Source organism: Leptopilina heterotoma, unplaced genomic scaffold (genome assembly GCF_015476425.1).
Source record: "Leptopilina heterotoma isolate Lh14 unplaced genomic scaffold, ASM1547642v1 Lhet_123, whole genome shotgun sequence".
In the NCBI taxonomy this organism is placed as follows: Eukaryota; Metazoa; Arthropoda; class Insecta; order Hymenoptera; family Figitidae; genus Leptopilina; species Leptopilina heterotoma.
In genome coordinates this window covers 5,819,250-5,843,296 of record NW_025110842.1, presented here as the reverse complement: position 1 = coordinate 5,843,296, position 24,047 = coordinate 5,819,250, and the positions used below count along the sequence as shown (strand labels likewise).

Genomic DNA, 24,047 nt, shown 5'->3' with positions numbered 1-24,047 from the left:
AATTTCAATTAATATTGTTGAGATATTTTCGGTTTGACTTTAAATTCTCGAAATTAATAAGATCTGATATTTCATTATATAGATCGTTGAATATGAAAAAAAAAACTAAATTAGACTTACTTTGAGGTTTTAAATATTCCAGAAATTTTTTTTCTACTTTTTTTGAGTAAACCTTGTGGTAAATTCATCAGGCGGAAATTCCTTAGAAGCTGGCAGCAAGCCGTAAAGACAGGTCGATGGATATAGTGCAACCGCATGCTTAAACACATGTGGCATAAAACGATTTTTTTTCTCGTCTTTTGTTTTCCTTTTATTAAAAACCTTTTTTCGAACTAATCTTTTTACCATTTCCTTTCCTTTGATTTTTTTGTCTTTTCTTTGCTCTTTTTTTGTTTTCTTCTTTGTTTTTTTTTATTTTTCATTTCTTTTTTGTCTTCTTCTTTATTTTTTTGTTATTTCTTTGAGTTTTAATTTTTTCTTTGATTTATTATTTTTCTTTGTTCTTTATTTTCTTTGCTTTATTATTTTATTGTTTTTATTTGCATTTTTACTTTGGTTTTTGTTTTTTCTTATCTTTTTGTTGTTTTTCTTTTTTTTCTTTGTTTTTTTTAAATTATTGTTTTATTTGTTTTTTGTTTGCTTATTAAAGTTGTTTCTTTGTTATTTTCCTTTATTGTTGTTACCAAGGGTTTTTCTTTGCTTTTCTTGTCTTTTCTTTGCTATATTTTTATTATTATTTATTAAAAATAAATTATTATTATTATTATTATTATTTATTTTTATTATTTTTTTATTTTATTTTTTGTTCTTTGTTTTTCTTTTGCGCTTTTTTTTCCTTTTTTTGAGGTTTTCTTCTTTTTTGTTTTTCTCTTTGATTCTTTTCTTTGCCTTATTATCTTTATTTGCTTTTTTACTTTGTTTTTTCTTGGCCTTTATAGGTTCCTTCTTTGTTTTTTGATTTACCATTGCTTTTTGTCTTTTGATAAAATTTTGTATATATATAAAGGTCACAAATATTTAAAATCAGACAGAAGGATTTTCAAAAATATCTAATAATAAAAATTTTTTTAACAATGGTTTTAATTTTTGAGAAAAATTGATTTTTGTATTTTTTAAAATAACTTTCTTCCTTATTAAAATTTTTATTAATTATTATCGTCCAAAATTATATTCCTGGTATATGTTTTAGCAATTTTTATAAAATTAATCAATATTTTTATTTTTAACAAATAATTTAAATTTTGTATTTTTTGAAATTTGATCTTAATACTTTAAAATAATTATTCTAGAATAAAAAATAAAGCAAATGTTATATATTTTATATTGAGGAAGAAATTAACAACTTATTTATTTTAGAAGGAGGATAAGGAATACTTTAATAGAGCGTTCAAGTTTATTTATTTAGTAGACAAATAGTTTACATTTTTTTAAAATAATCGTTGCTGCAACGACTTATGTATAAATAATATTCAGCTGAATTACATGTTTGGATATTTTTTACATAAATTTAAGAGTACAGCAAGGATGAGTATGTCTTTTAAATTTAATTTTTTAATTTTGCCAAAAACTCTTAAACCTTTACAAACGCGTGCACAACTCAACTCAAATTATTCCGAAGAATTTAAAAAAAATTTTTTAATAATTGATTTTTTCGAGAAATTGAAATTAAATTTTTAAGAATAATTTACATTTTTTTGAGCAATTCCAGTATAATTATTGTATTAAAAATAATTGAAATCCTGCGACAAAATTTGATTATTTATGCGAAAATAATTGAATCCCTGCGAAGAATTTTAATTAATTTTCAAAAATAATTGAATTCCTGAGAAAAATTTTATTATTTATGAAAATCATTGAATTATTGCGAAAAATTTTATTAAAATATTTAAAAAGAATTGAATTTCTGTGAAAAATTTTGTTATTTTTGAAAATAATTGAATTTTTAATAAGAATTTTATAAACATTGTTTTAAAATAATTAATTTTTTCGAAATATAATAGATATTATGAAAATTTTACTTTAAATAATTGAATTCTTAGGGAAAATTCTAAGAAAAACACAGAAATTTACAAGTTCTTCAAATTTCTTGTCTAAATCTCGCATACAAGTTAAACAATCGGTTACTAAAATTTCTTGAAAATAATTCAAATAAAAAGCTGATTATTGAAATACAATATCCAATGCCCAACACATGAGTTATTATAAAAAACATTTTCTCTCGTTTAATCTCTTCTGGAGGTGAAATTTTTTCTGGCAATACGTTATTTACCGAATGAACTTTATCAAACAATCCAAATTCCGTGGCTCTTTGAATTATTTTATTGTAAAAATCTAAGAATGGTAAATTTTCAGTCGCTTTCCACATGGAAACATGATAGCCAACAATTTCTGACAATATTTTAACATTCAACTCTTCTCCTTTTGATAAATATCCATTAACATAATTTTCAGCATCAGGAAGAATGCAGCATATATTTTTATATCTTGACAAGAACTCTAAACAGCCCCTATGCCTCAACGGAGAGAACATGTCTTTGTCAAAGTCACGTTTAGCTAATAGTTTGTTAATGTGAGGTATTGTACTTTCTTTTAATTGACTAAAAGTATCATGATTTATTCGCGGTATTAAAGACGAATCAGCTAATTCTTGTAAAGTTGAAATTTCAACCACCGGCTGTAGACCAATGTCCAAAATTACCGAATAGATAAAACCGGTGTAAACAATACATGTAATTAATAGAGATCCAAAAACAATTCTTTCTATCGATTTATTTGGTTCATGATTTGCAGGCAGACCCATTATAATTTGACTGATATTTAAAGTCCCCCAACTTTTCTTGTTAAATTTCAAAAAGAAGGATATCAATCGAATGATAATAATCATGCCAACGGAGCACAATATCATCTGTAAAAGTTGTGGTGAAAAAACCATTTGACTTGAAATATTTTCCGTCCTTGGAATTACAGCTTTAATGGCACCAATTTTTTGAATTCGTACAAGATTATCAGGCGCAATAGGCATGTTGGTATATTGCAAGTAGCTCGACAAATGTGGTATAAAGGGAAAAGTGTTGTTTAATGTAACTTCAGCATTCATTGCTCGAGAAAAAATTTCTACTGTTCTTTTTTCCATCCACTGTTTTTGCTCATTATCATCTTCCTCCCTAAAAGATGTATAAATAAGCTTCCATTTTTTACCCTTTAGATCGTTTACATTATCCGGAAACCATTGAGTTTCGAGTGTTATATCCTGAGATCTAAATTTGTCTTTAACTGGACTTATATGAGTCAAAAATGGCGTCACTTGATGATTTTTGTCATACGTCATAATTTTAACGTCAAAATAAAGCCAACGCCGAAGCATATCCATAGTTGTTTCTATATACTCATGAGATGAACTAAATGAATTCATAATCAAACATCTTGGTGGTATGAAAGAACTTCTCGTAGCTACCCTCATAAGATCAGATTGAACTAAATTCATTGTCTTATGATTGTTTACTTGAAAAACAAATAAAGTTGGACTTTTGCAATTCACATCACGATACCTTTTTGAAAAATAAAATATAATTTTTCTCAGATATAGTGGAAATTTGATAAAAAAAAAATTGTTTGCTCTCTCAAGAATTTGATTTAATAAATTTTCCACTATTTATATAAATAAAAGTTTTGCAAACTTTTAGCATATTAAGCATTTTATCATATTATCAAAAACTTTAATTAACTAGATAATTTTTTAATAAATGTACTATACCTTTCATCGCAAGGCAAAATTTCATTATAAGTAATGCTGGAACATGGAAAATTTTTATTGACTTCTTTCATTAGCGAATTCAGCATTGGATCTGTATTTTCGGATTGATAGTCAAGAATAAACAAAACTCGATAATGTTTAGATTCATTTTTCAAATAATTTATTAAACCATCAAAGTAATCTGTTCTTCCAGATTTTTCAAGACCAGTTGGACGTTTTGCAAGAATTTCCTTCCAAAAAATACAAATAACAACATGTATTCCACTAAACTTCATTTTCGACAACCACTTAGTACGACTGACAAAAAATGACTGTTGAGTATCAAAACAAGAATTGAGAATATTTATTTCCAGTTGATTATTTATTGATTCAATATTTTAAGAAACGATTTTTTTTATTTCCTAAGTGCGTGAGATGGTTTAAGTTAATTTATTTAATAGCTAAGTAATTTTCATTCTTTGTTGACAAAAATTGTTGCTATAACGACTGAGTATATTTAACAGAAATTCCTAATTTGGAAATTTTAATCAAATTTAAAAGTATATCAAACAACAGTATTGTATTACATTATGAACCTTTAATTTAATTAGATTTATTAAGTTATAAATAATATAATAAATTATTATTATTTATAAAATTGTAGATAATATTAAAAAATAATATTTATTATATATTTATAATATTTCCGGAATTCTATAAGAATTACGAAAAGAATCTTAATTGTAGTTTTTTTATTTTCATTTGTTGACATTTTTTTTACTTAGCATTTTCAAGAATATTTCAAGAATTCTAGAATCTTCGGAAATCTGAAAGAATTCTAAAGAAATTCAAATTGAATTTTCAATTAGAGTTGGAATTACGATTCTAATTAGAATTCTGCCAAGAATTTACAAATTTTAATTTTTAATTTCTATTTCTTGGAATTTAAAAAAAAATATCTGTTTTCAAGAACAATTGAAGAATTTAAAAATTATTCCTACTATCAGAATTCCAAAAAGAATTTAAAATGTAACTTTTTGATATTTTTGCTTCCTCGTGGATGAATTTTTTTACTTTTTTCAAAAAAAAAAAATTTTTTTTTCAAATATTTTTTTTAAGTTGGTCATTGCAGTTAATATATAATAAAAATCAGTTCTTTGTTTTTTGATTTACGATTGCTTGATTGTCTTCTTCTTTATTTCTTTTGTTTTTCTTTGTTTCTTCCAAAGTATTTTCTTTGCTGTATTATTTTTCTTTGCTTGTTTTTTTTCTTTATTATATTCTTCTTATTTGTTTTTTGTTTGTTTTTTCTTTATTTCTTTTATTTCTTATTTAAATTTTTGTTTTTTCTTTGCTTATTTAATTTTTTCCTTTGGTTTTTCTTGCTTTATTATTTTTCTTTATTTTTTGTTTATCTTTGAGTTTTTTATGCTTTTTTGTGGTTTTCTTCTTTTTTGTTTTTTCCATTGCTTCTTTTTTTTAACTATTGGTTTTATTTATTATTTCCTTTTTTCTCTGCTTTTCTTTATTTTTTGTTTTTATATTTCGTTATTTTTCTTTGTTTTTTGTTTTTTATTTGCTTTTTTGTCTTTTTCATTCTCTTTGGTCTTTTTTTGCATTTTTTGTTTTTTCTGTACTTTTAAAATTTTTTCTTTGTTTTCTTCCATGCTTCTTTGTTTTATTGTTTTTCTTTGTTTTCTTTTCTTTATTGTTTTTCTTTTTTTTGGTTTTTTTCGATTTTTTGTGGATTTTTTCTTGTTTATTGTTTCTTCTTTTTTTTTTTTGGTTTCTTCTTTGCTTTCTCGGTATTTCTGTTTTTTTCTTTCCATTTCTTGTCTATCTTTGTTTCTTTTCTTCGCCTTATTGTTTCTTCTTTGTTTCGTTTATTTTTTTTATTTTTTCTTTTTCTTTGCATTTTTTATTTTTTGTTTTTTCCAATGTTTTTCTTTGCTTTGTTATTTTTCTTTGCTTTTTGTTTTGTTTGAGCTTTTTATGCTTTTCTGTGGTTTTCTTCTTTTTTGTTTTTTTCTTTGCTTCTTTTGTTTGTTCTATTCTTTGTATTCGCTTTTTTACATTATTTTTTTTGTTTGTTCTTTGTTTTTTGATTTACCACTGTTTTTTTTCTTCTTTTTTATTTTATCGTTTTTTCTTTGCTTCTTTTATTTTTTCTTTGATTTGTTGTTTTTCTTTTCTTTTTAAAATTTTTTCCCTTGTTTTTTCTAACGTTTTTTCTTTGCTTTATTATTTTTCTTTGTTTTTTGTTTTTTATTGCTTTATTGTCTTTTTCTTTCTCTTTGGTCTTTTTTTGCATTTTTTGTTTTTTCTGTACTTTAAAAATTTTTTTCTTTGTTTTTTTCGATGTTTCTTCTTTGTTTTATTGTTTTTCTTTGTTCTTTGTTTTTTTTCTTTATTGTTGTTCTTTATTTTGTTTTTTTCGATTTTTTGTGGATTTCTTCTTGTTTATTGTTTCTTCTTTGCTTTTTTGGTTTTTCTGTTTTTTTCTTTCCATTTCTTGTCTATCTTTGTTTCTTTTCATCGCCTTATTTTTTCTTCTTTGCTTCGTTTATTTTTTTAATTTTTTCTTTATTTTTGCATTTTTTGTTTTTTCCTAGGTTTTTTCTTTGCTTTGTTATTTTTCTTTGTTTTTTGTTTTTCTTAGAGCTTTATATCCTTTTTTGTGGTTTTCTTCTTTTTTGTTTTTTCTTTGCTTCTTTTGTTTGCCCTATTCTTTGTATTCGCTTTTTTACTTTATTTTCTGTTTTATTTTTTGTTTGTTCTTTGTTTTTTGATTTACCACTGTTTTTTTTCTTCTTTTTTATTTTATCGTTTTTCCTTTGCTTCTTTTATTTTTTCTTTGATTTGTTGTTTTTCTTTTCTTTTTTAAATTTTTTTCTTTGTTTTTTCAAGTTTTTTTCTTTGTTTTATTATTTTTCTTTGTTTTTTGTATATCTTTGAGTTTTTATGCTTTTTGTAGTTTTCTTCTTTTTTGTTTTTTTCATTGCTTCTATTCTTTGAATTATAGTTTTTATTTATTTTTTGCTTTTTTCTCTGCTTTTTTTATTATTTTCTTTATTTTTTGTTTTTATATTTTGTTATTTTTCTTTGTTTTTTTTGTTTTCTTCACTGTTTCTTGTTTTTTTATTGCTTTTTTGTCTTTTTCTTTATCTTTGGTTTTTTTTGTTTTTTCTGTACTTTTAAAATTTTTTTGTTTTGTTCCATGTTTCTTCTTTATTTTATTGTTTTTCTTTGTTATTTGTTTTCTTTTCTTTATTATTTTTCTTTGATTTTTTGTTGTTTTTTCTCTGCTTTTTCTTTGTTTTTTTTTGTTTTTCTGTTTTTTTCTTTCTATTTTTTGTTTATCTTTGTTTTCTTTCTTCACCTTATTGTTTTTTCTTTGCTTCTTTTACTTTTTTTTTATTTTTTTTTTTTTTTGCATTTTTCATAGTTAGCTTTTCTAAGGTTTTTTCTCTACTTTATTATTTTTCTTTGCTTTTTGTTTTTCTTTGAGGTTTTTATCTGTTTTGTGGTTTTCTTTTTTTTGTTTTTTCTTTCCTTCTTTTCTTTGAATTATAGTTTTTATTTATTTATTTTTTTTTCTCTGCTTTTAATATTTTTTTCTTTATTTTTTCTTTTTATATTTTGTTATTTTTCTTTGCTTATTATTTTCTTCACTGTTTCTTCTTTTTTTATTGCCTTTTTTGTCTTTTTCTTTATCTTTGTTTTTTTTGTTTTTCTGTACATTAAAAATTTTTTTTTTGTTTTTTCCATGTTTCTTCCTTGTTTTATTGCTTTTCTTTGTTCTTTATTTTCTTTTCTTTATTATTTTTCTCTTTTTTTTGTTTTTTCTTTGATTTTTTGTGGTTCTCTTCTTATTTTTTGTTTCTTCTTTGTTTTTTATCTATTTATTTATTTTCTTTCGGTGCTTTTTCTTTTTAAAGAAAAGAAGAAATTTTTTCTTTTAAGACAAAGAAATTTCTTTGCTTTTTTATTTTTCTTTTTATCTATCTTTTCTTATTTTTCTTTGCTTTTTGGTTTTTCTTTTTTTCATTCCTTTTTTGTTTATCTTTGTTTCTTTTCTTTGCCTTATTATTTTTTCTTTGCTTCTTTTTTTAGCTTTTCTTTTTTTTTCTTGTTCGTTACAATTATCACATCCAATATAGTGGAAAATCAATTTAAACCTAATTTTCTTATAACATATATAAAAATTTTTTTTTCTTCATTTTTGTTAAATTTCTTTCACATGAAGGCTTATATGTGCCACGAGACACGACATTTTGCATGTGTTTCGACTAATTAACATACGTGAAAATTCTCTTAATTGGGTGATTAAACGCCTGCGGAGACATTTTAATGGGGAACGAAGTACGACGCTTTTTATACAGCCCCTTCAAGACCCTTCTTTTTTTCTTTTCTTTCTTTCTTCCACTAGCGGTCTTTTATTCTCCTTTTTACGAATCTCTCTCTCTCTCTTTCTCTCTCTCTTTTTCTCTCTCTCTCTCTCTCTCATTCTCTCTCGCTCTGTTGGCAAAGGAACATTAATTTAAACCTCGACGCCACTCATTTTCTCTTATCTTCGTTAATTAGTAGCTCTCTTTAATTTTGTTATTTATTGTTTAACTCCACATCCTTAACTAAAGGAATTGCGATGCCTTTGATCATTAACAAACGCTCGACAAAGGAAATTAAATTTACTTTACAGTGTATTGGAATTTTTACTATATACCATTCCTTTAATTATATATAATACTATATTCCCTTTTTGGAATTTTATTTCATCTATTTTTAGTTCTTTGGTATGTCTTTTATTATTTACAATTATTATAATTTATTCTTTGTAATTTCTTATTTTATATTTTCACAGAAATATTAAAATTTATTTCTTTTTTATATTCAAATAATACTTTTTTATGACTTATTATTATTAAAAAAAATATTAATTGTTAAATAAATATAAATAGACTTTAAAAATTGTTTTTTATTGTTGACAAATTATGAACGAATTTTTTTTCTTTTTTGTAAATTTTGCCAGAAAGAAAAAAATTTTATTTTTGAGGGATTTAGATTTTATTGTACTCGTTTTTTCATGGTTATTAATTATTAATTAATTAATTTAAAAATTTAATTTTTTAAATTTTTATTAAAAAAAATATTAATTGTTAAATAAATATAAATAGACTTTAAAAAATTGTTTTTTATTGTTGACAAATTATGAACGAATTTTTTTTCTTTTTTGTAAATTTTGCCAGAAAGAAAAAAATTTTATTTTTGAGGGATTTAGATTTTATTGTACTCGTTTTTTCATGGTTATTAATTATTAATTAATTAATTTATATATTAATAATTATTTATTATATAGACACCAGGTTGTTTAAATTTTTTAAATTTATTCGTTCGTTCCTATAAAATTATTTTAATTTAGTTAATTTATATTATTATTATTATTATTATTATTATTATTATTATTATTATTATTATTATTATTATTATTATTATTATTATTATTATTATTATTATTATTATTATTATTATTATTATTATTATTATTATTATTATTATTATTATTATTATTATTATTACTATAATTATTAATATTATTATTATTAATCTTATTATTATCGCTACAATTATTATTATTATTCATATTTTAATATCGCTGCTGAAATTTGACGTAGAGAATCACCACTTGTGAGAAACTCAATGGCGCCCTCTGGCAACTATTTTTAACGCGGGCTTTTTCAAAATTTAAAATTTAATTTTTCGTTTTCAGAGTAAATTAATTAAATTCTATTAATTTTTTTTTGCTTTTTTCATTTTCTATGTCTGATTATTTTTTCTATGCCTTTTTTTACTTTTTTGAAAAAATAATAAAAAGGTGCAAAAAAGAAGAAAAAAATGAAATAAAAGAAAAATTATTGCTTATTTTTGCTTTTTTTACTTGTTTTTGGGAAAAATAATGTCGGAAAAGATGAAAAGAGGAAGAAAAGAAGGAGAAGGAAGGAAACAAGTAGAGGAAGAGTAAGAAGAAGAAGAAGAACCACTGATGGTTTGCATTTATGCTCTTGGCAGATAACAATCATTACGCGATCGTAATAGCGCGAGATTGTCGGTCTCCTTGGCCTGGGGTCGCGTGGTATATTTCCCCTTCCCTCCTCTCCCCCCCACCCTCAAGCCTTTTGTTTTTGATATACATACATTAAAACCTGACGCAAATATAGTATAATTCCTATCTCCAGGAAACAATGAATATTAATTACTCTATTAAATGTACTTTAAATAATCTCAAAATCTTTCTCATGATTGTGTCCCAAAAACGATTCTATTTACTTGCTAAGTACCTTGTCTATACATATATATTTATATTTACATTTCCGAATGATAAGGAATCTATACAATTTCTTTATTATACGTCTATTAAAAGAAAAAAATCTTTTTTAAATATAAAATTTTATTTCTTTGATGCTTTTCTTCTCACGTTAATTTTTTCTTTCATTTTCACTTTTAATTTCATATTCACTATTATTCTGATTTTCATTCTGACTTTTGATTTGACTTTTATTTTCATTTTTGATGCAATTTTCATTTTCTCTATTTTACGTTCATTTTTTCGACATTTGACATTCATTTTGTCTTTCGCCTTGTCTTCTAACTTTCATTTTGTCTTTTCTTTCGATATTTGACTTTTATTTTGTCATTCACTTTGACTTTTTACTTTCACTTTATTATTCATTTTGACTTTTACAATCATTTTGTTGTATATTTTGTATTATCTATCAATATTTGAAATTCATTATGTCTTTCATTTTGATTTTTGACATTCATTTTGTACTTTTTTTAATTTAAAGACAAAATGTCTTTTACTTTCACTTTTTACATTCATTTTGTCTTTTCTTTAGATCTTTGACTTCCATTTTGCCTTTCACATCGACTTATACTTTCATTTTGTCTTTTATTTTGAGTTTTGACATTCATTTTGACTATTTTTTCGATATTTGACTTTCATTTTGCCTTTATTATGAGTTTTGACATTCATTTTGACTATTTTTTCGATATTTGACTTTCATTTTATGTTTTTCTTTAACGCTTTATTTTCATTTGGTTTTTTCATTCAATATTTGAGACATTCATTTTGTTTTTCACTTTTACTTTTGACATTCATTTTGTAATGTATTTTGTCTTTTCATTTGATATTTGACATTCATTTTGTCTTTCACCTTGTCTTCTAACTTTCATTTTGTCTTTTCTTTCGATATTTGACTTTCATTTTGTCATTCACTTTGACTTTTTACTTTCATTTTGTCTTTCATTTTGACTTTTAACATTCATTTTGTTATATATTTTTTATTATCTTTCAATATTTAACATTCATTATGTCTTTCATTTTGATTTTTGACATTCATTTTGTCTTTTACTTTCACTTTTTACATTCATTTTGTCTTTTCTTTCCATATTTAACATTTAATTTGTCTTTCATTTTGACTTTTGACATTCATTTTGTCTTTTATTTTGAATTTTCCTTCAATATTTGACATTCATTATGTCTTTCATTTTGATTTTTGACATTCACTTTTTTTTTTTAATATTTGACTTTTATTTTCTCTTTGAACTTGTATTTTATTTTGATATTTTAATTTCATTTTGTCTTTCAATTTGAATTTTTATATTCATTTTGTAATTTTTTTTTATATTTGACATTTATACTGTCTTTTATTGTGACTTTTGGCAATCATTTTGTCGTTCATTTTGTCTTTCACTTTTTACTTTTATTTTACCCTTCATTTTGACTTTTCATTCGATATTTGACATTAATTTTTTCTTTCATTTCGACAATTGACAATCTTTCTTTCGATAATTTACTTTCATTTTGTCTTTAACTTTGACTTTTACTTTAATTTTGGGTTTTGACATTCATTTTGACTTTTCTTTCGATATTTGATTCTAATTTTGTCTTTCAGTTTTACTTTTTATTTTCATTTTGAATTATATTATTATTTTTTAAATGTATTTAGTTTTTTTTGTGTTTTTCTTCTTAACATTTTTCTTATTTGGATTTTTGTCTTTCAATTTGTTAAGAATTACATTTTGTGTTTCATTTTGACTTTTGATATTTATTTTTCTTTTTTAACATTTGAATTTCATTTTGACTTTTCGTTCGATATTTGTCTTTAAACTTGTCTTTCATTTTGAATTTACACTTTCATTTTATTCTTCATTCTGACTTTTGACATTAATTTTTACTTTCACTTTCAATTTATATTTTTATTTTGTCTTTCACTTTGACTTTTAATATTCATTTTGTCATTTCATTCTATATTTGACATTTATATTGACTATCATTTTAACTTTTGACATTCATTTTGTTTTTCACCTTGACTTCGAACTTTCATTTTGTTATTTCTTTCGATATTTGACTTTCATTGCCTTTTACCTTAACTTTTTACCTTCATTTTGTCTTTTATTTTGAGTTTTGACATTCATTTTGTCTTTTATTTTGACTTTTGAAAATCATTTTGACGTTCATTTTGTCTTTTCTTTCGAAATTTGACTTTCATTCTGTCTTTCACTTTGTCTTTTTACTTTCATTTTGTCATTTATTTTGAGTTTTGATATTCATTTTGATTTTTTTTTATATTTGACTTTCATTCTGTCTTTTTCTTTAACGCTTTATTTTCATTTGGTCTTTTGATTCAATATTTGACATTCATTTTGTTTTTCATTTTGACCTTTGAAAATCATTTTGACGTTCATTTTGTCTTTTCTTTCGATATTTGACTTTCATTTTGTCTTTCATTTCGAGTTTTGATGCTAATTTCGCCTTTCATTCGCCTTTCAAATTTTAAAAATGAAGAGATGTTGAAACGATATTTAAAAAATTCATCCCATTCGCCAGATGACTGTCGTGCCGATCGTAAATAAGGATCGAGCGAGTCATTTAAAGAGTCGTTTCCCTTTTAATCGGATCTTTATTTTCTCACCGAGCTCTCTTAACCAAACAGGTGTTGGTTTGTCAACAACGACATCTAATTAGAAGGAAGCCAAAAAAACCTCGAAAAATGATAATAATAATAATAAAATTCTCCATTATAGAAATCAAGCATCGCAGTTAATTTCATCAAAAAATATATTTAATGATGTCCAAAGATGATAATTTATGTCCATCTGCCCTGAAATTAAAAAGAAGTAATCAAAATCAAGTTCGTAAAATAATTTTAAATAAAATGTTAAATACAGAAAAATCGTCAAAAAAAAATAAAAAGGCAATGAAATGAATAAAAAAAAATAACAAAAATAGTAAAATAACAAAAAGCGAAAAAAAGTTCGTAAAATAAATTTGAAAAATAAAAAAAATTGAAAAATACGCTAAAATAACAAAAAAAAAAAAACGGTAAAATGAAGAAAAACTGGTAAAATACAGAAAAATTGTCAAGAAAAACCCAAAAATCTGCAAAATAGAGTAAAAAAGGAAAAAAGAGAAAAAATTCATAAAATAAATTGAAAACCCCTCAAAAGTTGGTAAAATAAAATAAGAAACCGTAAAATAAAGAGAAAACTTTAAAATACCAAAAAAAAACATAAAATAAAATAAAAAACCGCCAAATAAAGAAAAAATAACAAAAAAACCGTCAAATAAAGAGCAGTTAATGAAAAAAAGGAAATATTTTCAAAAATCAATTACCGAAAAGTTAAAAAGAAAATCTCTCGAAGTACTAAAATCATTTTAACCAATAAAGACATGACAATGACAAAAAAACCGTCAAATAAAGAGCAGTTAATGAAAAAAAGGAAATATTTTCAAAAATCAATTACCGAAAAGTTAAAAAGAAAATCTCTCGAAGTACTAAAATCATTTTAACCAATAAAAAGGCGCATATCAACAATAAAAAAAAAAAATTGTAGAAAAAGAGAAAAAAAAAGTTGAAGAATCGAAATTGAGAGCCCTTTGTGGTAAAGTTTGTTCACGATAAGAAGAATGAGAAATTCCTTAAAGGGGAACGAATCAAAAAGGAGCGAAGACGTCGCAAAGCGATACATCGGTAAAACGTTTAAGTTCTTAAAGCACCGACTTTAAAAAGAAGTGTCGTTCAAAGTTTCACATGGATTTTTGAATGGATAGAAAGTGACGAAGGTACTAATGAGTAAATATGACGAGAAGAGAAGAGGAAGAAGAAGAAAAGAGGAGAATAAAAAAAATATGGTTAAAAATTTCATTTAGCAAAACGTGCGTCTAGTAATGGACTATGGGTTGTACAAAGAGAGAGAGAGAGAGAGGACATCGTCTGTACATTTAATACAATATAGGTACCGAGAATCGATGTAACTTATTATTTCCAGGTAGAAAATAAAACCCACAAAGAATTTTTAAAATGAATGCATAAATTATAATTAACAGATAATTATTATTTTCAATTATAATTATTTATTATAATTATTATATTATTATAATTATTTATTATAATTATTATATTATTATAATTGTTATTTTTTCAAAAATATTAAAATATTTAAAAATATTTAGTAAAATAGTAAAATATGTCTTGAAATGAATTAATGTTCATTGAATTTAATTAACTATTTGTTGATAATTAATATTAATAATAATTAATACTTCTAATAATAATAATGATACTAAAAGTACCAGAAAAAATAATATTTATAATACTAATAAGTAAGAAAGTAAAAATAATTTATTGAAAAAAGAAAAAAAAATTGTATGATTTAAAAAAGCCCGCGTCAAAAATAATTGACAGAGGGCGCCATTGAGTTTCTCGCAAGTGGTAATTTTCTACTTCAAATTTCAGTATTGATATTAAAATATGAATAATGATACTAATAGTAATAATAATAGTTTGCTTAATTATAATAATAATAGTAAAAATAAAATAATAATATTAATAGTAATAATTCAAATAATAATAAGTAGTAAAACTACTTTCCAGAGAATTTTGCCGATAATTTTGAGAAATGACTTCCGAGAAATTTCCTACAATAATCGCTGGGAAATTTTGTGGAAAGACTAGAAAAATTGCTCTCAATAATTCCTGGTAATTTTTGTGAATAGACTCATAAGAAAACCCCTAGAATAATACTCAAAAATTTCTCAGAAAATGCTAGGAAAATTTATGTAAAAAAACTCAACCAGAATTTATAGCTGAAATTCCCTAGAAAATCTAGGGAATTTCGCCTATAATTTTGAGAAATAACTTCCGAGAAATTTCCTATAATAATTTCTAGAAAATTTTGTAAAGAAACTCCCTAGAAGTTCTCTACAATAATTACTAGAAATTTTGTCGAATAACGCCAGAGAATTTCCCCAAAAAAATTTCTTAGAATTTCCAAAGAATTTTGCTGGTTATTTTGTGAAATGATTCCCGAGAAATTTCCTAAAATAATTCTTGGAAAATTTTGTGGAAAGACCACCGAGAAATTTCTCAGAATAATTTGGGAAAATTATCACGGGAAATTCCCGGATTATTTCGTAGAATTACTCCCAAGAAATTTTACTCTTATAATTTAGGAATTTTTTTTTTAACATACCCTAGAAGTTCCCTTGAATAATTCACAGTAATTTCTTGGAGTGATTTCAGAAAAATTCTCTAAAAAGAAATACCTAGAGTTTTCTAGAAATTCTGTGAATAATTTTGAGAAATGACTTCCGTAAAGTTCTATGAAATAATTTCGGGAATATTTGTGGAAAGCCTCCTAAAATTTTTTTTAATAATTCCCTATGAATTTCGTGGGTAATTTTGTCAACTGGATCCCTAGTAATTTTCTCCAATAATTCTCGGGAAAATTAGTGAAAAAACTCTTCAGAAGTTTCCTGGAAAAGTTTTCAGAAATTTTGTGGAATAATACTCAATAATTTCCCTACAAGATTTTTTTGGAATTTCTAAGGAAATTTTCTTAAAATCTCTCCGGAGAAATTCCTTGAAATTTCCCAGAATTTCTTCTGGTAATTTTGATAAAATACTTCCTAGAAATCCATTACAAGAATTCTCTAGACTTTCTGGAGAGTTTTTGTGTAAACTCTCTGGAAAACCTTCCTGAAATTTTCTAGAATAATTTTTGTTAGTCATTTTCTTAAAATGCTCCCGAGAAATTTCATACAGTAATTACCAGAAATTTTCTGAATTGACTCCAGAGATTTTTTTTGAAAATTTACTAGAAATTTAGTGAAAAAACTTCCTAGAAGTTTCCAGAAATTTTATGGAATAATTCCCAAAAATTTCCCCACATGAATTTCCTGGAATTTCTAGGGATATTTTTTTAAAAACTCTCCGGAGAAATTCCTTGAAATTCCCCAGAATTTTGTCTGGCAATTTTGATAAAATACACCCTCGAAATTCTCTATAAGATTTCTCTGGAATTTCTAGGGAATTTTTGTATAAACTCTCCGAAGAAATTTCCTAAAATTTCCCAGAATATTCGCTGGTAATTTTCTTAAAATACGCCCTAGAAATTTTGTTCAATAATTTTTAGGAATTTTTGTGGAAACACTCAGAAATTTTCTACAATAATGTCCAGAAATTCTCTGCAATTCCTCCCGAGAAATTACCTTTTAAAATTTTCTTTAGTTTCTAGTGATATTTTATAAACTAACATTCGATTAATTTTCCCCATTAATTCCTAGAAATTCCCCTGGAAATTTTATTAAAAGTCTCCCTAGACATTCGCTAAAATAATTCTCGAGAATTTTACGTGAATGTCTCTGAAAATTTCCGGGAATATTTCTCCCAAAATATTCTCCAGAATACTTCCGAAACTTTTCTTAATATTTCTCCAAGAATATTTTCGGAAATTCCCTAGAATATTCTCTTGAATATTTCCAGAACTTTTCTGAAATATTCTCCAAAATATTACCAGGACTTTTCTGAAATATTTTTCTAGAATATTTCCGCAATTTTCCCAAATATTTTTGTCAGTAAATTTCCGGAAATTATTACAGCAAATTTGTCGAGAGTCATTCAATAAAATTTCCACTCTCGCTCTCAAGCTTGAGACGTTTAGATCAATATATAAACACCAAAGGGTCCTTTTTTTAAAGGTCCAGTATGAAAATTGAAATTGGACAAATCGTTCGGAAAGGTTTGATATTAATATATATGACTATGGGGCGAGGAGGTGGAGGAGAGGAAAATGTCACGACAGGTGCAGTTGACAGATGGCGTCACTTCCGGCAGATAGATTAAAAACTTTATGGGGATTTGTTAATTCCATTAGAGACACACAAGCGAAGTCGCCGTTGACGACCGCTTAATAGAATATATGATAATTAGTTTCCCTCCCTTCCTTTCTCTTTTCGTCTCCCTCACTTCGTTCTTGATGAATTACGTCGCAGTGTGGGCCTAAATTATGGACTTTTAGAACTTTTCGCGACTATTTGAACAAAAATTAGCAAAAAAAAGAATTTAGCAAAAAGTCCCTAAAATTAAATTTAAAATTAATAATAAAATAGTTTTTACATTTTTTTCATGGTCTTTTTCAGTTTAATTAATTTTTTCTACAAAGGGGAATAAATTTTCCCTATATTCTATGCAATTTTCTCTCTCACAAGCGCAAAAATTTGGTAAACTTTTTTTCTGAATAACGTAACTTGTGTTCTATATTCTAGTTCGGGACTGAAATCTCACATCTCCGGCAATTTTATTTCGATTTCTTGACGATCGCGGCACACAGGCCGTATAATAAAGGCGCATGGGTGGAAACAATATAAAACAATAAAGGGTTCTTAGCATAACCACGAGAGCAGTGAGGCGAACCGAAGCGATATTGTATCTCGTATACGATAAAGAGAGAGAGAGAGAGAGAGAGAGAGAGAGAGAGAGAGAGAGAGAGAGAGAGAGAGAGAGAGAGAGAGAAGGGGTTAAAACTCCCAGTGATATCAGGGAGATGGGGTTACAACTCCTCCCAAGTTCTCTTTTCTGCAAAAACCACCTAGCACGGTCAGTTGTCTAATATATGTGATAATAACTTCTCACTCGAATCGTACCCGCCGGCGTGTGAATCTCAGATCTGCATATATGGATTGAAATTCAACCTCCTCATATTGTTAGCTGGGAAATATGGAAAAATTGTTTGTCGGCAAAATTTCATCCCATAATATATGTTTATTTTTTTCCATTCTTCTTTTTGTTTGGTAAATTGAAAACTATCGTCTTTTGTTTTCTAAAGAAAAATTTATTTTTACCTTTCCATTACTTTTCAAATGAAAACATTAATAAAACATTAAAAGGGGATTTTTCTATTTTTTTCACAAAAACTGTTACGAAACTAAAGATTTGAATACCAAGGAAAAAGAAAACCTTTACAGGAATCTATTATCGACAATCACTGACAATTTTTTGCTCTGCCTAAAAGGGAGCCCCAATGTGCATTTTTAAATTTCGACCATAGTCAACAGAGTTTATTGGAATCGATTTTAAATACTCTCAATAGAAATAAGGTTTCTTGAACGGAGTGGAAAAATCATTACAGAAATCTTTCATCGACATTTAACGACACTTATTGCTGCGTCTGAAAGGGGGCCCGAATGTGCATTTTCAAATTTTGACATTAATCAACGGAATATAATGGAATCGATTTTAAATACTTTCTTTAGTAGGAATGTTTGTTGAACGAGGTGAAAAAACCATTGCAAGACACTTTTACCGACATTTATCATTCTGTCTGTAATATCACACCAAAATGATTTTTTAAAACTCTAGCATAGACAGCAAATCATCTTTAAATCGATTTTAATTACCGTTTGTAGAATATACAGTTAGTAAATTAATAGAAAAATATTACAGAAATCTATTATCGACAATTACCGACATTTATTGCTACGTTTGTAAAGGAACTGAAGTTTGTATTTTTTATTATTGACCGTAATCAACGGAGATTAATGGAATCGATTTTAAATACTTGTTCTAGAAACAATTTTCTGTTAAACGTGGAAAATGAGACATTGCAGAAATCTATTATCGATAGCTACCGACATTTGTCGCAGCTTCTGTTAGATTAAACGCGTTCTTACTTTGAAGAACGATATCAACGGATTTTAATAGTCGATATTAAATACATTTTCCATAAAGAATATTTGCTAGATAGAGAAGAAACATATTACAGGAATCTATTATCGACAATTACCGACATTTTTGCTAAGCTTCATAGGGAACACAAGTGCGCATTTTTGAATTTCGACCATAATCAACGGCTTTTAATAGAATCGATTTTAAATACTTTTCCTAGAAAGAATGCTTATTGAGAAGGCAGAAAAAACAATTACAGGAATATTTTATCGACAATTACCGACACTTATTGCTACGTGTGAAAGGGGTCCCCAATGTACATTTTCAAATTTTGACCATAACCAACAGAGTTTGCTGGAATTAATTTAAAATACTTTCTCTGGAAAGAATGTTTGTTGAATGAGGTGAAAAATCATTACAACACCTTTTTACCGACATTTATAATTCGGTCTGTGAGATCACACCAATTTAAAATTTTAAAACAAACAGCGAATCATCATTAAATTGTTCTTAATGACCGTTTCTAAAATAATAGGGTACTGAGTTGATATAAACAATATTACAGGAATCTGTTATCTACAATTACCGACATTTATTGCTACTTCTGTAAGGGGGCATGAGTGTGAATTTTTAAAATTTTGACCGTAATCAGCGTAATTTACTAGAAGTGATTTTAAATACTTTTTCTAGAAAGAATGTTTATTGTACGAGCAGAAAAAATTATTACAAGAATCTTTTAACGACAGTTACCGACATTTATTGCTATTTCTGTAAGAGGGCACGTATGTGAACTTTCAAATTTTGCTCAATTTCAACAGAGTAGAGAAGAGTCGACTGTAAATGCTTTTTCTGGAACAAACGATTGCTGAACGAGTAGGAAAATAATTACAGGAATCTCTTATCGACTATTACCGACGTTTATCGAGACTTTCATGATGACACACTATTGCTAATTTCTAGACGATCACTGTAAACGAATTACTCGTAAATTAATTTTATTTACTGCTTCTAGAAAGATCGTTCAGTAAACAAATGTAAACAACCATTACAGAAATCTGTTATCTACCATTACCGACATTTATTCACAGTTCTATCAGAGCGCACGTGTACCTTTTTTAAAAGGTCTTTTTTTAAAAGACCATTGTTACTGTAGCTATTTAAAGACACCTCTTAATTCTTTTTCTAAAAAGACTCTTTTCTTGACCCATAAAGAACATTACAGGAATCATTTACCGACAGTTATCGACATTTGTCGATAGTTCCATAGAAGCGTACAAGTGCGAAATATCATATTAGACAACGTGGAATGTGACTTGTTCTTAACCCTATCTCAATTTTTTTCTAGAGAGAGAGAGAAAGAAAAAATAATTCTTTATGGATTTACCAGAAGATTACAAGGATCTTTTACCGACATTTATCGATGATTTTTTAAATGGGTACGAATATAAATGTCTAAGTCCAGACAATTAGCATCGTATCTTTCTTTAGTGGACTTTAAACATCTTTTCTAGAAGGACGCTTTATAGAACGGATAAAAATTTTTTTTACAGGAATCTGTTATCGACAATTACCTACATTTATCGACAGTTGATTGAGAGAGTGTTAGTACTGTTCTTTAAAATTAAGCCATTCTCAATGCGAAATTGTAAAGTCGATCTTAAATATACTTTTTAACAAAATTAATTACCTGAGTTTAAGAAAAAATCATTACAGGAATCTGTTATCGACAGTTACCGACATTATTGACAATTGAGTGGACATTAGTACGAATGGTTAAAATTACATCATTAATAATAATAAGACTGTGAAATCGATCATAAACATCGTTTCTAGAAAGAGTATTAGAATGTTGAAGCAACCATTACAGGAATCTTTTATCGACAATTACCGACATTTATCGACAGTTCTGCTTACTATTTATTCGAAAATCGATCTTGTATCTTTTTTCTAACAGATTGAATTTGGAAACTGTTTCTCGTTAAAATAATGACAGAAATCGTTTATTATTATCGACAATTATCGACATTTGAAGTTATCCACCTTATCGACTGTTGATTTTATTAAATTCTTATTTTTTTGCAAAAAAATGAAATAATTGCTTCTTTTTTGTTGCTGGGAATAATTTTCTACACAATTTCTATTCCAATCGTTCGCATATATATAGCGAAGTGGCGCGAATTGTCGGGTTTCGTTAGATTATTGCCAGATTAGAGGGAACCAGGTGTTATCAACGATTGATTCCTCACGATGGTGAGACATCAAGATCGATATCGATTATTACTATCCATCGTGGATTCAACCGCAACTGATTGAAATCTCCTTTCTCTCTCTCTCTCTCTGTCTCTCTCGCTCTCTCTCACTGCAAGTTTGAGTAAATCGATTGGCTTCAGTCACGTATTTGCATGTATTGTACAAAGCAGATATGTGCACACGTGGAGATCAAACGTCATATTTACCTTGTGGTTTTTTGGTCTGATCTTATTTAAATATAAATTGCAAGATTACCCCTCTCGTAAACTATTATCCTGCGGCTTTTTTTCATTCTCTCATCTCGAGAAAACAAATCGAACGCAAAGATGAAAGTCGATTTTACACTTTTCATGATGCACTTATCACATATGATGTAAATATGTATTTTTGTCGAAAAGAGGTCATATTGCACTTTTTTGGAATATTACTTTTTAAACAAAATATTTAAGAGTTAAATCACTGTATTGAATTTTTTTTTTGTTAAAAGTTAAATAAAATAATTTTTCAAACTTTAGGGAGACTTCTTCATTAAATTAAATGAAAACTTTACAAAATATCATGACATTTCACAAAATTTCATGTTATTTCCCAAAATTCAAAATGGCGGATCCAATATGGCGTCCAGAATGTAAAAACTTTATAATTTTTGAAATTCAAAATGGCGGATCCAATATGGCGAACGTAAAATTTAGAATTCATTAGCTTTGCTTTGAATTCGTTTCTCAGAAGTTTTTAAGGTCGCTGATTACGAATTTGATGTCAGATTTTTCAAAAAATTTAAATTTTAATTAAAATATGTCTTAAATAAAAAAAATTTGGATTTTTTTTTGCATTTAGTAGCATTTTTTTTCTAATTTAAAAAGTTTCGAAAAAAATCTAATTAAAATCTTTTTTCTTCCTTCGTTCGTTATTTATTTTTTTTTTTTTGGTGGTGACTAAATACACAACAAGAGTTTCAATTTTAATTACAATTTTTTAGTGCAATGAAAAAAATTCAATTAAAAAAGATTGTTGCGATATTAAAAATTGAGAACCCCTGAATTGTAATATTCTAACATCGAGGTAAAAACGTTGAAAATGAATTAACTTTTTTATGTCGGTCAACATACCGGCTACGCTCGAGTCACATTCTATAGTAAGAGAGGGGGGGTTGGGGGGGAGACGACGAGGGGGATAGTGGAGGGGAGAGGTGAACCATTGTATTTTATAACCGCTCACTATGTCACGGGGGCCCCCGTGATAACAAATTAACTACAGCTACAGGACACTTTCGATTTTAAAATGACTCAAAGCATAAAATTAATTTTTTTTCTCTCATCATTTGGAAGTAAATAAAAAAATTTGGTTTACTTTGATTTTTCTTTTAATCTACAAGAAGGAGAAACGAAATGTTTTTAAGGGAAATAATTCTAGGGAACATTTTGTTCCTTGGAAAAATTAAAAAAAAATTTTTTAAACAAATGCTTTAAATTTTTTAAAATTGTTAATTTAGTAGTTGAAAATTTTGAAAATAAATTCAGAATTGTAATTTTTGGAATGGAAATGTATTTTATTGTCGTCATTGTTATTTTCACCTTTTGGTGTGTTTACAATTTCGATGGAAAACAAAACTCTGATGCCTTGAGGTGACTTAGGGGCGGGAGTACAATAGAAATGCTGCTGATTAAAACAAGTTGAAAGGATAATTCAATTGAAATTTAAAATTTACTCTTCAGTTAATAACAGTGATTCCTCCTGTTTAAACGTGTTCAGATCCGGTACGAATATCACAAAGGCGATTATTTTTCAGTGTGTATGTTTAATTTAATTATTTATTATAATTATTAATGTAATTCTTTAAATTAATTAATATATTATTTTAATATTTGTTTCAGAATCGTAAGTGACATAAGCAGTCTGCAGGACATTATGTTTCAAGGTCAGTTTATAAATAATATAATTTAAAGAACGGTTCTGTTTTGAATTTCAATGAAGCTCGGAGTTTTATATCAATAATTGTCGGTAATTGTCGATAATAGATTCCTACAATTTTTTTTCTATAAGTTCAGTGACCGGAGATACTACAAACGATATCTAAAATCAATTTAAAGATGATTCACTGACTAGGTAAAGTTCTAAAAATTTATTTTCGTGCGATCTCAGAAACCGGATGATAAATGTCGGTAAAAGATTCCTGTAATGATTTTTTCTGTCCATTCAACAAACATTCTTTCCAGAGAAAGTGTTTTAAATTAATTCCAGCAAACTCTGTTGATTATGGTCAAAATTTGAAAATACACATTCGGGCCCTCTTTCACGCGCAGCAATAACTGTCGGTAATTGTTGATAAAAGATTCCTGTAATGATTTTTATGACTGTTTTAACGAACATTCCTTCTATTAAAAGTATTAAAAATCGATTCCAGTAAACTCTGAAGATTAAGGTTAAAATTTGAAAATACACATTGGGACCCCTTATATGCCGAATGATAAATGTCGGTAATTGCAGATAAACGATTCCTGCAATGGTTTAATCTCCCCGTTCAACAAACATTTTTTCTAGTGAAAGTATTTAAATCGATTCCTGTAAACTCTGTTGATAATGGTCAAAATTTTAAAATACACTCTCGGGCCCTCTTACAGACCGAATGACAAATGTCGGCAAAAGTGTCTTGTAATGGTTTTTTCACGCCGTTCAACAAACATTCTTTCTAGTAAAAATATTTAAGATTCATTCCCGTAAACTCTGGTGATTATGGTCAAAATTTGAAAATGCACATTGGGGCCCCCTTTCAGACACAGCACTAAATGTCGGTAACTGTCGATAATAAATTCCTGTAATGTTTTTTCCATATATTCAGTAACGAGATATTTTAAAGACGATATTTTTTTTTTTTTTTGCTTAGGGACTTTTGGGAAATCTGCTTACAGATACCTTGGATTCCGCACTCCAAGGTTATGTGGGGTTGGTGTGATAAAACAAAAGGAGATAAAAAAAGAAAAATAAATATATAAAATAGTAAATTTAATAAACTGGCGACCTACTGCCAGCCTCGCACAAGGGAAAAATAAAATTAAAAA

At 26.4% G+C, this 24,047-nt stretch overlaps 1 long non-coding RNA gene across 1 annotated transcript in view; it reads left to right on the top strand.

Moving 5' to 3' along the window:
• The window catches only part of LOC122512708, a 155,726-nt gene that overhangs the window by 92,545 nt on the left and 39,134 nt on the right, over positions 1-24,047 (top strand). The window contains exon 3 of the long non-coding RNA XR_006302657.1: positions 22,863-22,906. This is a non-coding gene — a long non-coding RNA (uncharacterized LOC122512708). The remainder of the gene's footprint in view (positions 1-22,862; positions 22,907-24,047) is intronic.